Source organism: Aethalodelphis obliquidens, unplaced genomic scaffold (assembly GCF_003676395.1).
Source record: "Aethalodelphis obliquidens isolate GAN/ISIS:26980383/991018 unplaced genomic scaffold, ASM367639v1 scaffold11, whole genome shotgun sequence".
NCBI lineage: Eukaryota > Metazoa > Chordata > Mammalia > Artiodactyla > Delphinidae > Aethalodelphis > Aethalodelphis obliquidens.
Genome location: NW_020837955.1, coordinates 33,432,599 through 33,447,820, shown reverse-complemented (window position 1 = coordinate 33,447,820; position 15,222 = coordinate 33,432,599).

Below are 15,222 nucleotides of genomic sequence, written 5' to 3'. Positions count from 1 at the left end.
GTTGCTTGTAGTAATCTCTAATGATCTTCTGTATTTCTACAGTGTCAGTTGCTACTTCTCCTTTTTCATTTCTAATTCTATTGATTTGAGTCTTCTCCCTTTTTTTCTTGATGAGTCTGGCTAATGGTTTATCAATTTTGTTTATCTTCTCAAAGAACCAGCTTTTAGTTTTATTGATCTTTTTTTATCGTTTCCTTCATTTCTTTTTCATTTATTTCTGACCTGATTTTTATGATTTCTTTCCTTCTGCTAAGTTTGGGGGTTTTTTTTGTTCTTCTTTCTCTAATTGCTTTAGGTGCAAGGTTAGGTTGTTTATTCGAGATGTTTCCTGTTTCTTAAGGTAGGATTGTATTGCTATAAATTCCCTCTTAGAACTGCTTTTGCTGCATCCCATAGATTTTGGGTCGTCGTGTCTCCATTGTCATTTGTTTCTAGGTATTTTTTAATTTCCTCTTTGATTTCTTCAGTGATCACTTCGTTATTAAGTAGAGTATTGTTTAGCCTCCATGTGTTTGTATTTTTACAGATCTTTTCCTGTAATAGATATCTAGTCTCATAGCATTGTGCTCGGAAAAGATACTCGAAATAATTTCAATTTTCTTAAATTTACCAAGGCTTGACTTGTGACCCAAGATATGATCTATCCTGGAGAATGTTCCATGAGCACTTGAGAAAAATGTGTATTCTGTTGTTTTTGGATGGAATGTCCTATAAATATTAAGTCCATCTTGTTTAATGTATCATTTAAAGCTTGTGTTTCCTTATTTATTTTCATTTTGGATGGTCTGTTCATTGGTGAAAGTGGGGTGTTAAAGTCCCCTACTATGAATGTGTTACTGTCGATTTCCCCTTTTATGGCTGTTAGTATTTGCCTTATGTATTGAGGTGCTCCTATGTTGGGTGCATAAATATTTACAATTGTTATATCTTCTTGGATCGATCCCTTGATCATTATGTAGTGTCCTTGTCTCTTCTAATAGTCTTTATTTTAAAGTCTATTTTGTCTGATATGAGGATTGCTACTCCAACTTTCTTTTGGTTTCCATTTGCATGAAATATCTTTTTCCATCCCCTTACTTTCAGTCTGTATGTGTCTCTAGGTCTGAAGTGGGTCTCTTGTAGACAGGAAATATATGGGTCTTGTTTTTGTATCCATTCAGCCAATCTGTGTCTTTTGGTGGGAGCATTTAGTCCATTTACATTTAAGGTAATTCTCAATATGTATGTTCCTATTCCCATTTTCTTAATTGTTTTGGGTTCGTTATTGTAGGTCTTTTCCTTCTTTTGTGTTTCTTGCCTAGAGAAGTTCCTTTAGCAGTTGTTGTAAAGCTGGTTTGGTGGTGCTGAACTCTCTTAGCTTTTGCTTGTCTGTAAAGGTTTTAATTTCTCCATCAAATCTGAATGAGATCCTTGCTGTGTAGAGTAATCTTGGTTGCAGGTTTTTCTCGTTCATCACTTTAAATATGTCCTGCCAGTCCCTTCTGGCTTGCAGAGTTTCTGCTGAAAGATCAGCTGTTAACCTTATGGGGATTCCCTTGTGTGTTATTTGTTGTTTTTCCCTTGATGCTTTCAATATTTTTTTTTGTATTTAATTTTTGACAGTTTGATTAATATGTGTCTTTGCGTATTTCTCCTTGGATTTATCCTGTATGGGACTCTCTGTGCTTCCTGGACTTGATTAACTATTTCCTTTCCCATATTAGGGAAGTTTTCAACTATAATCTCTTCAAATATTTTCTCAGTCCCTTTCTTTTTCTCTTCTTCTTCTGGAACCCCTATAATTCGAATGTTGGTGCATTTAATGTTGTCCCAGAGGTCTCTGAGACTGTTCTCAGTTCTTTTCATTCTTTTTTCTTTATTCTGCTCTGCAGTAGTTATTTCCACTATTTTATCTTCCAGGTCACTTATCCGTTCTTCTGCCTCAGTTATTCTGCTATTGATCCCATCTAGAGTATTTTTAATTTCATTTATTGTGTTGTTCATCGTTGTTTGTTTCATCTTTAGTTCTTCTAGGTCCTTGTTAAATGTTTCTTGCATTTTGTCCATTCTATTTCCAAGATTTTGGATCATCTTTACTATCATTATTCTGAATTCTTTTTCAGGTAGACTGCCTATTTCCTCTTCATTTGTTGGGCCTGGTGGGTTTTTATCTTGCTCCTTCATCTGCTGTGTTTTTCTCTGTCTTCTCATTTTGCTTATCTTACTGTGTTTGGGGTATCCTTTTTGCAGGCTGCAGGTTCGTAGTTCCCATTGTTTTTGGTATCTGTCCCCAGTGGCTAAAGTTGTTTCAGTGGGTTGTGTAGGCTTCCTGGTGGAGGGGACTAGTACCTGTGTTCTGGTGGATGAGGCTGGATCTTGTCTTTCTGGTGGGCAGGTCCAGGTCTGGTGGTGTGTTTTGGGGTGTCTGTGGCCTTATTATGATTTTAGGCAGCCTCTCTGCTAATGGGTGGGGTTGTGTTCCTGTCTTGCTAGTTGTTTGGCATAGGATGTCCAGCACTGTAGCTTGCTGGTCGTTGAGTGAAGCTGGGTGCTGGTGTTGAGATGGAGATCTCTGAGAGATTTTCGCCATTTGATATTATGTGGAGCTGGGAGGTCTCTTGTGGACCAGTGTCCTGAAGTTGGCTCTCCCACCTCAGAGGCACAGCACTGACTCCTGACTGCAGCACCAAAAGCCTTTCATCCACACGGCTCAGAATAAAAGGGAGAAAAAGTAGAAAGAAAGAATTAGTAGAAGTAGAAAGAAAGAAAGAAAGGAGGGAGGGAGGGAGGGAGAAAGGGAGGGAGGAAGGAAGGAAGGAAGGAGGGAAGGAAGAAAAGAAAGAAAGAAGATAAAGTAAAATAAAATATAATAAAGCTATTAAAATAAAAAAATAATTATTAAGAAAAAAAACCGGACGGATAGAACCCTAGGACAAATGGTGGAAGCAAAGCTATACAGACAAAATCTCACACGGAAGCATACACATACACACTCACAAAAAGAGGAAAAGGGGAAAAAATCATAAATCTTGCTCTCATAGTCCACCTCCTCAATCTGGGATGATTCGTTGTCTATTCATGTATTCCACAGACGCAGGGTGCATCAAGTTGATTGTGGAGCTTTAATCCGCTGCTCCTGAGGCTGCTGGGAGAGATTTCCCTTTCTCTTCTTTGTTTGCACAGCTGCCGGGGTTCAGCTTTGGATTTGGCCCCGCCTCTGCGTGTAGGTCGCTGGAGGGCGTCTGTTTTTCGTTCAGACAGGACGGGGTTAAAGGAGCCGCTGATTGGGGGGCTCTGGCTCACTCAGGCCGGGAGGCGGGGGGGAGGGCGGGGCACGGAGTGCGGGGCGGGCCTGAGGCGGCAGAGGCCGGCGTGACGTTGCACCAGCCTGAGGCGCGCCGTGCGTTCTCCCGGGGGAGTTGTCCCTGGATCCCGGGACCCTGGCAGTGGCGGGCAGCACAGACTCCCCGGAAGGGGGGTGTGGAGAGTGACCTGTGCTCGCATACAGGCTTCCTGGTGGAGGCAGCAGCAGCCTTAGCATCTCCTGCCCGTCTCTGGGGTCCGCGCTTTTAGCTGCGGCTCGCGCCCGTCTCTGCAGCTCCTTTAAGCAGCGCTCTTAATCCCCTCTCCTCGCGCACCAGGAAACAAAGAGGGAAGAAAAAGTCTCTTGCCTCTTTGGCAGCTCTAGACTTTTCCCTGGACTCCCTCCCGGCTAGCCGTGGCGCACTAGCCCCTTCAGGCTGTGTTCACGCCGCCAACCCCAGTCTTCTCCCTGCGCTCCGACCGAAGCCCGAGCCTCAGCTCGCAGCCCCGCCCGCCCCTGCGGGTGAGCAGACAAGCCTCTCGGCCTGGTGAGTGCCGGTCGGCCCTGATCCTCTGTGCGGGAACCTTCCCGCTTTGCCCTCCGCACCCCTGTTGCTGTGCTCTCCTCCGCGGCTTCGAAGCTTCCCCCCTCCACCACCCGCAGTCTCCGCCCGCGAAGGGGCTCCTAGTGTGTGGAAACTTTTCCTCCTTCACGGCTCCCTCCCGCTGGTGCAGGTCCCGTCCCTATCCTTTTGTCTCTGTTTATTCTTTTTTCTTTTACCCTACGCAGGTACGTGGGGGGTTTCTTGCCTTTTGGGAGGTCTGAGGTCTTCTGCCAGCGTTCAGTAGGTGTTCTGTAGTAGTTGTTACACGTGTAGATGTGTTTCTGGTGTATCTGTGGGGAGGAAGGCGGTCTCCGCGTCTTACTCTTCCGCCATCTTCCCGGAAGCCCCCCTCTTCTGAATAACTAGGCTTAAAATGCTTAGGCCCTGGGTTCTACCTCAGCCAGTTTCTGCCTAAAACTGAATGACTATCATTAAATATTTTGATGTTCAAATTGTCCCAGAGTTTTCTGTGAGATCCCCTTAAACTGGCTTCCCAATACTTTTGACATGTCTCCATCATTTTTAAGCATGTCCTTTCTTTATGGCAGAAGCTGTTCTAGGCTCAGTTTGTACTTTCCCTGTCTCTGCCCTGGAATCAGCAATTTCTCCAAGGAGCCCTGTTTCATTTTAATGGATAATAGTATTTAGAAACTGATAATCTGGATCCTAGTAGCTTACTGCTACTGGATTGTCATTGCTTATAAGCCCTTGGGGTGGGCAGAGCTAAGAAATAGATGTATGTGTACACACACACACACACACACACACACACACACGTACGTATCTATTTTCATACTGAGTGATCTGTATTTGTTAAAACCCATTGGTTCATACCAATACCTCCAGTTCCAATTCAACACCACAGGATATAGTCTAGCCTTTCCCTTTTCTGTATTTGTCCGTTTATTGTCTCAGTGGAGTGATGTTAGTTGTTAGTCTGGGTTAGATATTCTTTATGGTGTTAAGGAAATATCCTGCTATTCAGTTTATCAAAAGCTTCTAACAGGAAATGATGATAAATTTATCATCAGCCTTTAGAGAGATGATGATTGGGTTTTGTTTTATTAAGCAAGTACTTGTATCGGGCTTACTAAACACCAAGCCATGGTGTAAACCACTTCACAAATGTTAATTTATTGATTTCTCACAGCAACTCCCTAAAGTAGATAATGTTAGTATATCCATTTTACAGTGAGGGAACTGAGGCACAGGGAAGTTAGACTGCTTGGTAGAAGTCACAACATAAGAAGAAAAGGCATGTTTCCAACCCATGGGCTCTGTCTTCAGCATCTGATGCTTGGCCTCTACCTCTCCTCTCTTCCTACTGTGTGGTATCTTCTTTGATCTACTGATGTGATAAATTACATTAATAGCTTTCCTGCTATTGAACTACCCTTTATTCCAAATCATACTTAGTAATGGTGTTACCATCACTTGAAAATTGATTTGACTTGATTTGCAATTTAAATTTATATCTATATTCACAAGAGCGTTTGGTCTGTTGTTTTTTCTTTTCGTGGTGCTGTAGCTTTCTGCAGAGTTGCTAATCTGCTCAGATTTCCTGTTTATTTCTTAAGACAATTTTGACAATTTAGAGTTTCTTAGAAAACCATCCATTTTATCAAGCTTTTAAAATTTAATATCACAGAATTATGCATATTATTTCCCTAAGATTTAAAATATCTTCCATATCTTTGCTTATACCCCTTTACTTATTTCTAATTATCAATATCTATTTTCTCTCTTTTTAAAAAATTACACTATCTAGAGAATTGTTTATTTACTGTCTTCTCCTTTCTTGTTTTCTGATTAATTAATGTCCCCTTTTTATATTTATTAGTGCTATTCTCCAGCTTTCCCTAGGTTTGCTATGTTGCAGGAAATGTTTTCCCCTTCTTTTAAGGCTGAAATCAGAAGACTCATCTTTTATCCCCTAGAAAAATTTCATGATGTTTCATTAACAAGATTACCAACACACAGTGGCAAAGGCTTCCATGACCCTCTATCCATTCATCCATTTACACATTTAGTAAAAGCAAATTTATTTTTTTAAAAAAGGGTGTGCTACTGAATGGTTCCATTACATGTCTTTAGAGGTATTTGGGCTGTTACAGAAGATCCGTTTATAATTCATATCAAGCATGGCAGGTAGCAGTGTCGATTTCCTATCACCATCTGAACTGTTAGTTTTCATGTGCACACATAGACAGGAGTCCATCTTCGTTTATCTTCCATTTGCAATTAAAAGCTCTGTTTAGCCTAATATTTCTCAATATACTCTTGTGTCCTACAGTGCTATTTCAGAATAATGACAGCTCAGGATTTAGGGCTGTGGAGGCCTACATGGAAATATTTTTAATAGAGAAAAGGCAAGTAAAACAACAAGCAAGTGTACAATCCTTGGATAGGAGCTAAGTGAGTTAGAAAAGTGGAGAAAATAGCTCTGCATTTGAGAAGCTCACAGTTTTGTCCACTATACACTAGGCCATGTGCAAGATGCTTTTCATGTACTTTGTGATAATCCTTATAACAACTTTTCATTAAAAAGCAAGATGGGGGCCATTCCCTGGCACTCCAGTGGTTAGAACTCCACACTTTCACTGCTGAGGGCCCAGGATCATTCACTGGTCAGGGAACTAAGACCCCACAAGCTGCACAGCGTGGCCCCAAAAGAAAACAAAAAAACAAAAACAAGATGGGTACCACTGTCTCCATGTTGCAGACAAGGGGACTTTCTTGAGAGAAGTTAAATCACTTACCTCTGGACACATACCTAGTAAGGTTTGGCATTCAAGCTGAGGTCTCTCAGAAGCCAAAACTCACATCCTTTCTCTTGGTAGTTTTCAAACTTCAAGAGTCCCAAAGAATATGACCAGCTTTATGTTCCATTTTCTGTGTATGTGAAGCTGGATACTTTCTACCGACCTGGCCAATACTGGACTAGCTTTTCTTTCACCTGTTTAATGTATTAGGCTTTCACGTAAGACTTCATTTGAAGAGTCTTGTGCAAGTGTTGCCTTCTGCTATTAAACATCGTTCTAACTAGAGTTCCAGTTCCAGTCAAAGTAGCATGTATTGGGTTAGCCCTTCCACTGATAGCAATTATAAAAACTGGAGGAAAATTGTACACATTATATATAATATGTTATATAGAAGATATATTTTATATATATATGTAATCTATGGATATGTCTGTTTGCAGGCACTGGAGAGCAACCCAAGCAGACAGGAACTGGAGGGAACACAATCCTTCAAGGACACGAAAGACTTGAAGTGAGTTTTATCTCATGTATCTACCTCTGCTTCCCCTGCTGAGGGCATTTTCTGTTTCAGTAAAGCACTGGGTATTAGCCAAGCAGAAAGTGGTAATCTTACTGGGCCAAAGATAACTGATCTACCCAATGAGATGAGCTAAGAAGGGCTGGGGGAAGCAAGATTCTTGGTGAAACTGAAGATTTGCTTCCCTTTTCCCTGATTCCCAGACCTCACCCCATTCCCTGTATCGTCTCAGCGGCACCCCAAACCCAACTCCTATGTATGTGTCTACCATGTGAAAACCTACCTAGTGATTCTCCCAGTCCAAGGTCAAAGATCAAACAGTGACCTTGAAAGTCATTTCAGGGAAGACAGTCCACATCTCAGTGATGGCTTGGTGGACAATGTCTCCTTGAGTAGTTCCCCTAGTTTTTTCCACGGTCGAAAAGAATATAAAAAGTTACATTACTGGATTTCAGTTTTCCATTTGAAATGGTAGAATGAAATGCTGAATTTCCACCGAAAAACACCCAGCCAACAAGCTGCTGGAAGGTATTCTCTGGGCTGGATCTGAAACATGAGGGGCTCACGGATATATTACAACTAGGTTGTGGGCAGCCTGGCGGGGGCGGGGACCTGACTGCCCCCAGCCATGGATTGGGGGAGAGAGAACTTTCGATGCCTGGTCTCCATGGAAATTCCAATTAGATAGAAAACAGTCCAAAAACTGCGTTGGATTTCCATCATTTTAGTTTTTTCTAAAATGGTATAATATTTTGGATGGATCTTTAAAGGGCAATTTGACAAATAAATATAAAAAATATTCCAGACAACTTTGTATACATTTAATAAAATGTAAGTAAAATAAAATAGCTTGTGTACCCCACTATTAGTCAGTAATAATAATTGCTGTGTATTAGTGTCTTCCATGTACCAGAGGCTTGACACAGATATTGTCAAACAACGTTGATAAAGAAACAGAGACCCAGAGACATCAAGGGGGTTGCTCGAGGTCTATTAGGTTGTAAATGGTAGAGGGAGGATCTGAACCCAGGTTGGTTCACTTCAGAGCTCAAGCACTTCCCAGAATGCAATTCTGCTCTGACCATAGTCATGTGGTTGTCTTGAAGACCGAATATCAGCGGTCCCTTTGTCTTTATCCATTGGGTCTTTCTTGAAAACACTAACTGGCTCTGAGAGCTGATAACTCTGAAGATAGAAGTCTTCAGTATTCAGCCTTATACAAATGATTCCTTTGAAATTTGGAAACTCTGTTACACTGTTATTGCTCAGTCTCTCCTACTTAACACAAGTCTTAGGCATCTTTGGATGGCGTTCAGGTGCTACTGATAAGGGTTCTATCCTTCCCCTACCCTTGCGATCTGCTGGTATCCGTTGATATATCTAGGAGCATACGTTTTGTTACTGGGTAAAGAAGGAGGACTTTTGAGAGGGAAGAGGACGGTGGGATAAACAGAGGAGGGAGGGGAGTTGATAAGATCTGCTGCTCGGCCAGCCCCTCGGTCTAGGGAGGAGGTACTGTGGTTGGAGGGATGAGCGTTGGAACAGACAGAATTGTTTTCATGAGATACAGTTGTTTCCATTGTATACAAACATGGAAAATTGTTTCCTGGGATAAGTTAGATTCTGGGTGAAGTCAGAGCCACTTTGGGGCTCAGGTGCCAAAGGAAGGAGATAACAGTATCCAGAAGTGCTCTGCCGCCTCTAGACCTGGAGACCTGCAGAACACTCAGGTCATTCGAAGGGGCCCTGGGGTTCGTGATGGCCGTGGCCTTGGGGAGGCTTCTCCATGGAGCTTTAAGGACCCAGATGTGGACTCCCGGGCCCCAGAGGGAAGGGGAGGAAGACGCCACATGGTGACTGCCGTGGGCTCACAGTGACAAGCCCTTCACTCCTGGAGAGACCGTGGGACACTCTGAGGGGGGTAGATGTCCAGTTTTAAGCTGAGCAGATTGTGCCACTATCATCTGGGTGGAGAGAAGAGTTCTATGGATTTTAGCATAAAACATGAGCTCATTTTACTATATTCCCCTTTTTCAGATGAAAATCAACACTCAACCGAGCACAATGGTCCATTTTCTCCCCCTCCACCCCATTGCCATGCTCAGGACTATTAAACCAGCCCTGACACTGGGGTCCCTGCCTCTGAGAGTCACGCTAGTGTGTGTACTTTTTTATTTTAAAATTTATTTTATTTTATTTATTTTTGTTTTTGGCTGTGTTGAGTCTTCGCTACTGCACGCGGGCTTTCTCTCATTGCAGCGAGCGGGGGCTATTCTTCCTTGCGGTGCGTGGGCTTCTCATTGCAGTGGCTTCTCTTGTTGTGGAGCACGGGCTCTAGGCATGCGGGCTTCAGTAGCTGTGGCTCATGGGCTCTAGAACGCAGGCTCAGTAGTTGTGGCGCACGGGCTTAGCTGCTCCGCGGCATGTGGGATCTTCCCTCACCAGGGCTTGAACCCGTGTCCCCTGCATTGGCAGGTGGATTCTTAACCACTGCGCCACCAGGGAAACCCTAGGTACTGTTTTGATACCCATTTTTCTTCATCTTAGATAGAATTATATTTTCACAGGTCAGAAATTTTCTGTCCTTCCCCCTCTCCCACTCCTTCCCAAACAATTTGGTCCAGATGCCCTTAGGTAGGACCAGGCAAGGGCGGTGTCTGCACAGGGCGTCTGGGGCCCTGGTACCTGGGCGGGGGTGGGTCCTGAGAGCACTGAGGGCATTTGTGTCTGGAGGGGTGGCCTAGTGAGGGTGGCAGAGCTGTCCCAGAGTTTGGGAGCCCACGTGACCTGGCAGGGGTACCCTCCCTCAGGGGGTGGCGAGCAGGGGATCTGAGCGTGAGGAGAGGAGGGTGGCCTAGCATAGAGTGTTGGAGCCTCTGCAGGGCGAGTGGGCATCTGTGCAGGCGGTGGGTCAGTGGGTGTCAGGGCCCCAGGGGGGTGAGGGGGTGTGGACATGTGGGGCAGAATTTGAGCTGCTTCCAGTTCCTGAGATGCCCAGGGCCAGCCTCACGTCTGCTTTCCCGATTCTGGCTCATTTAGACCCCTTTGATCTGGGCATCACCCAGCGACTTCCTGGTACCCCTCCCACCAACCCTTTCCCACTGACGCCGGTTGGAGTTGCGCACAAGATTCTTGCAACCAGAGGAGTCCTGGGTGACACACAGGGATCACAGGGCCCCCCCAAATCAGGAAAAGTAGGTCCGAGATGAGGCCTGGGGTGAACGGCCTGGCAGTGAGGCCTGGTGTCCATGTGCCAGGAGAATCGTTTAGTTTTGTCTCATGCAAGTTGATGGGAAACAGCAGGAAATCACACTCAGACTTCCAGAGGCTTCTATTGAATATACCCTCAATCTACTTCTCCATTTATAATTACATGTATTAACAAGTTCATGGCGGTGACACGTGAAGAAGCATATTATATAATCAGATTGTCTTTGATGGTATAGTTAATACTAATGTGATGATTATGTGTGAACATTTAAATATATGACACTCATTATCAAAAATTGATTTAAGGACCAGACGCCAGTTTTTTTTTTTCCCCGCAGATTCTTTTATGTCCTTTGTCTGTATGTTCTTACTAATTCAGTAGGATGGCAAGTGTCTAAATCATTCCTTAGTGAAAGGACCTGGCTGGCCTTCTCTTAGCTGTGACAGCCAATTGTCCTCAGTTCCTCTCCAGAATCCTTGGGACAAAAGCTGGTTCAAGAGTCCTTCTCCAGTACAGACCCTACTCCTGCCCGTGGCAGTAAGAGTAAATAAAATTGAAAGTCAAGGGGCAGCAGAGTAGGAGTAATACTAGCTTGGGCATGAGGAGGTAGTCTGGGGGCTACCTCTCAGTATCCATGTGACCTGGCACAAGCCAGTTAACCCCTTTGGGATTCACTTAGGAAGCTGGGTAGATAAAATGTCAGCCAGTGACAGACAGATTAAATAAATTATGGTGCATACAAGAAAACACTGTGCAACTTTTCAAAAGAATGAGGCAGGTAGATCTCTTTGCTTTGGCAGGTCTAAGATCTGTTGTTTGAAAAATGTTTTCACATATGGTATCATTCTATTTTTCAAAAAGTAATTAAAATATGCACATGGACAAAAAAAATGTGGAGAGGGACTTCCCTGGTGGTCCAGTGGGTAAGACTCCACTCTCCCAATGCAGGGGACCCGTGTTCAATCCCTGGTCGGGGAACTAGATCCTGAATGCATGCCACAACGAAGAAGCTCGCATGCTGCAACTAAAGATCCTGCATGCCACAACAAAGGTCCCATGTGCTGCAACTAAGACCCAGCACAGCCAAAATAAATTAAAAGAAAAATGTGGAGAAGTATCCACCAAACCATTATTGATATTTAACTCTGAGAGGTGAGATTATGGAGGACTTTTGCTTCTTAGAGCAAATATTTCTGTAATATTTTGGACATTTTATAATATACAAATCCTTCTTTTGTAAGCGGGGGAAAAAGATTAATAAAAATTAACCAGTAAAATAGAGGAAAACCCAGATATTCACTACGTTCCCTTCATGCTCAAAATAACACTTTTCTTAAGCCCATGTCCTTTCTGCAGTTCTGTGCCATCATGGGAATTGGGAACCAATTGGGAACCAATTGGGTCTTTGAGAAATTTATTAGTTTCAGTACAAAATCAGGACTGAAGCAATAGGAATTAAATGCTGGTGTATGGTTTGAATACATCGTACATGAAAGACACGTCGGCTCTGTGGGTGCCTTGGGGCAGGTGATTTATGGAGATGCCCACCCATATGCTGTTCTTGCAGCTCACACGCATGAGTGGAGTTTTCCTTCCTCTGTGCTGCATACACTCCAAGATCCCCCCCGCTGGGCCTCTCTTGCCCTAATTGCCCTGATGTTTCAGAGTCAAAAATGGCACCTGCCGGGCACATGGGTCATAACTCCCAGACCCATCTTGGCTTTGTTTGGGGATCTAGGCTCTTGGAGAAGCCGAGTGAAGTTGCAGAGGTAGCTCAGGTCAGAAAATGAACTTGAGCTCCCCCAGGACTGGGAAGGGGCTGGATTTGAGTGTGTGTGTGTGTGTGTGTGTGTGTGTTTGTGTGTGTGGGTGTGCAGTTCACAAGTACTGTTGCCCTGAGTTCTATTGACATGCAGCAACCAGATGTGGAGATGTCTGTGGGCTGCGGTGGAGAGAGACTACTAAGCCCAAAGTCCGGGTGCAGTGGGAGAGGGAGTGTCTGAGTCCTCACTCGGTGTAGAGGGTGCTGGGGAGCGCCTCTGGGCTCACCCACGCCCCAGGGCTGACGACCAGACCCATGCGAGCAAAGCTTAGCAGAGGAAGCAGTGATAATAAGGCAACCCCCATACACTAAGGGCAGACCTTAGACACCTTTTCTGGGCACCACGTCACCTTCCCGGATGTCACGTGACCCTTATAACCTCCTCTCTTGAAACATGATTGAGATAGAATTTCTAGTTATCTAGGCACGTGTGGGGCTCAGAGCCATATCTAATTTTTTTTTTTTAAAGAAGGTATTATGGCCTTTTCCTTTTTGTCATCTGAATGTTGCGTAGCACAATTACAGCCATTTCATATTTTTCCTGCATTGCCCTGCAAAGACCTTATCCTCTCCTGGGTACTTCCTGACCCTTGTCTTCTCCTGTCAGACCTCAGCTGTTGCTCAGAATGGCAGGATGGGAGCCCAATTGTTACTGCACTTTCCAACCAGGTCACTGCATGTGATACGTGGAAATTAGCAGTCATGTTGTCTATGCCACTGCATGCTTGACGTCAACAACTGATACCGTAGCCCTTCCTGGGGCTTACTGTTACTCTGCACCAGGCACTGTGCTCATCATAAGAGCTTGACATGGATTCTCTCAGTTCAGCCTCAGCAATTCTATGAGGTGGATGTTGCTATTGTCCCCTTCTATAGATGACAGAACTGAGCTCAGAGAGGCTAGGTAACTTGCCCAGTGTCACACAGTCTGTGAGTGATAAGCTGGGGTTTGTACCTAATTTGATTCTAGAGTCTAAATAACTTCTATGCTATCCTGTCTTCTAGGGACCACACACAGAAACAAAATGTTCTTGACATTGGGGCAATCAGGTTCTGATGGGAAATATTTTATATCCTAGCCGAAGAAACTGACACTAGCCTCTTGCCCAGTCTTGGGCTGTAGAGAAAATATTTTGTGACACTTTTTAGGCCAGGCGTTTTCACATTTATTATCTCATTTAATCACAACAATTCTGTAGGATTTGTTTCTCCTACTTTACAGTTGAATAAATGGAGGTTCAGAAAGGCTAAATAGCTTGTTCAAGGTCATATAGCTAGTAAGTGGTGGAGTTGAGAGTCAATCCCAAGATGGCTTCCCAAACTCAAGCTCTTTCTATTATAACCTTATTTCCTCAAGTGGGTGCTGAGTAACCCTAGTTTCAAGACTTCCAAATGAAGAATGGTATCCAAGGCAAGGCAGTTTGAGAAGTGTTGCAGGCTACCCGCTTCTCTCAGCAATCTGTAGTGCATGTTCATGTATTAAAGGCTCTGAGAAGTCCTGTCGTATATAAAGCTGTTTAACTCTGACCTGCTCACTCTTATTTGAACACAAAGGCTCTTTTTTCCCCTATAAAACAAACTTTGAGAAATGTCACACTGTACTGTGAGGGCCCCCAAAGCCCAGAAGCCAAAGTTTACTGTTAAGATTTCTTTTTTCTTCTCTTCATGAATTCCAGCTTTGTCCTAGAGAAAATAAAAATGGCCAACAGTAGCTATTACATTTTTTAATGTACATACCCTTGATAAAAACACTAATATACGCACAGGGAAATATGTGTGAAGAAGCACATTGCAGAGTTGTTTGAATTGGAAGCTGTTGGAAACAATCTAAATATCTACCAACAGGGACAGAAAAAGAAAGCATAGTATATCTATACTATACTATACTATACTATACTATATATACTGTACTATAGTATAGTATATCTATATATGCAATGCCACACAGCAACTAAAAAGAATGCGCTAGCCCTACGTGGGTTAACATGGGTAAGTCTCTAAGATGTATTGCTGAATAGAAGAGATTAGATGCAGAACAATATATTTAACATGATCCCGTGTATGTGAAATTGAGTAACTCTACAGTTTTTACAGAGACCTATATGTATGTTAATGCATAAAACAGAAGTTGGAAGGAGACACAAGTTAATGAGAGTTTTCACCTCTGAGGTCTGTGAGAGGTCAGTTGGGATCAAAGGCATGGTTTAGTTAGATCAGGATAGGCTAGACCAGTGGCTCTCAAAGTGTGGTCCCAGAGCAGCAGCCTCAGCATCACCTGGGGACTTGCTAGAAATGCAAATTCTTAGGCTCTCTCCACCTGACCTATGAATTAGAAGCTCTGGGGTGGGCCCCAGCACTCTATGTTTTAACAGACCTTCCAGGTAACGCTGGTGCAGGCTCAAGTTTGAGAATCACTGGATTAGAGCATCCAGTGCCTTAAGATACTAAAAAGGAGGAGCAAGGCAGCCCTCCTCCACTTTGTAGCTCTGCCCCTGGAAATGCGAGATCTCCATAGTTGCTAAGATTGAGAGAGTATGTGGTACTTCTGCTTATAGCCCATTGGTCAGAACTAGTCACATGACCCCAACCTAACTGCAAGGGTTGCTGGGCAATGTGGGGAGCCATATGGATATTTAGTGAGCACTCTGCCCCATAGGATGATGGTCAAAGAGACCCTAGTCTTATTTGTTGAGCTTTAGTTTTTTTTTTTACAAGAAGCACAAATTAATATCAAGGTTAATGAAAAAGTAGAGCTGGCCTGTGGTGGTGTGCACTTGTGTGTGTGTGTGTGTGTGTGTGTGTGTGTGTGTATGTGTGTGGGGTTATGTGCATGGAAGACTGGGTAGAGGGGAAAGGTGTGTCTCAGAGCCAGGAAATAATAAGGATCTTGGATTCTTCTGCTTTCCATTTATTATCTCATTGAAACCTCACAACAATCCTCTCCGATGGGTACTATTATAAGCCCCATTTTATGAAGTCCCGTTCTGAGTCTTAAAGAGGTACCATGACTTGACCAAAGTCAC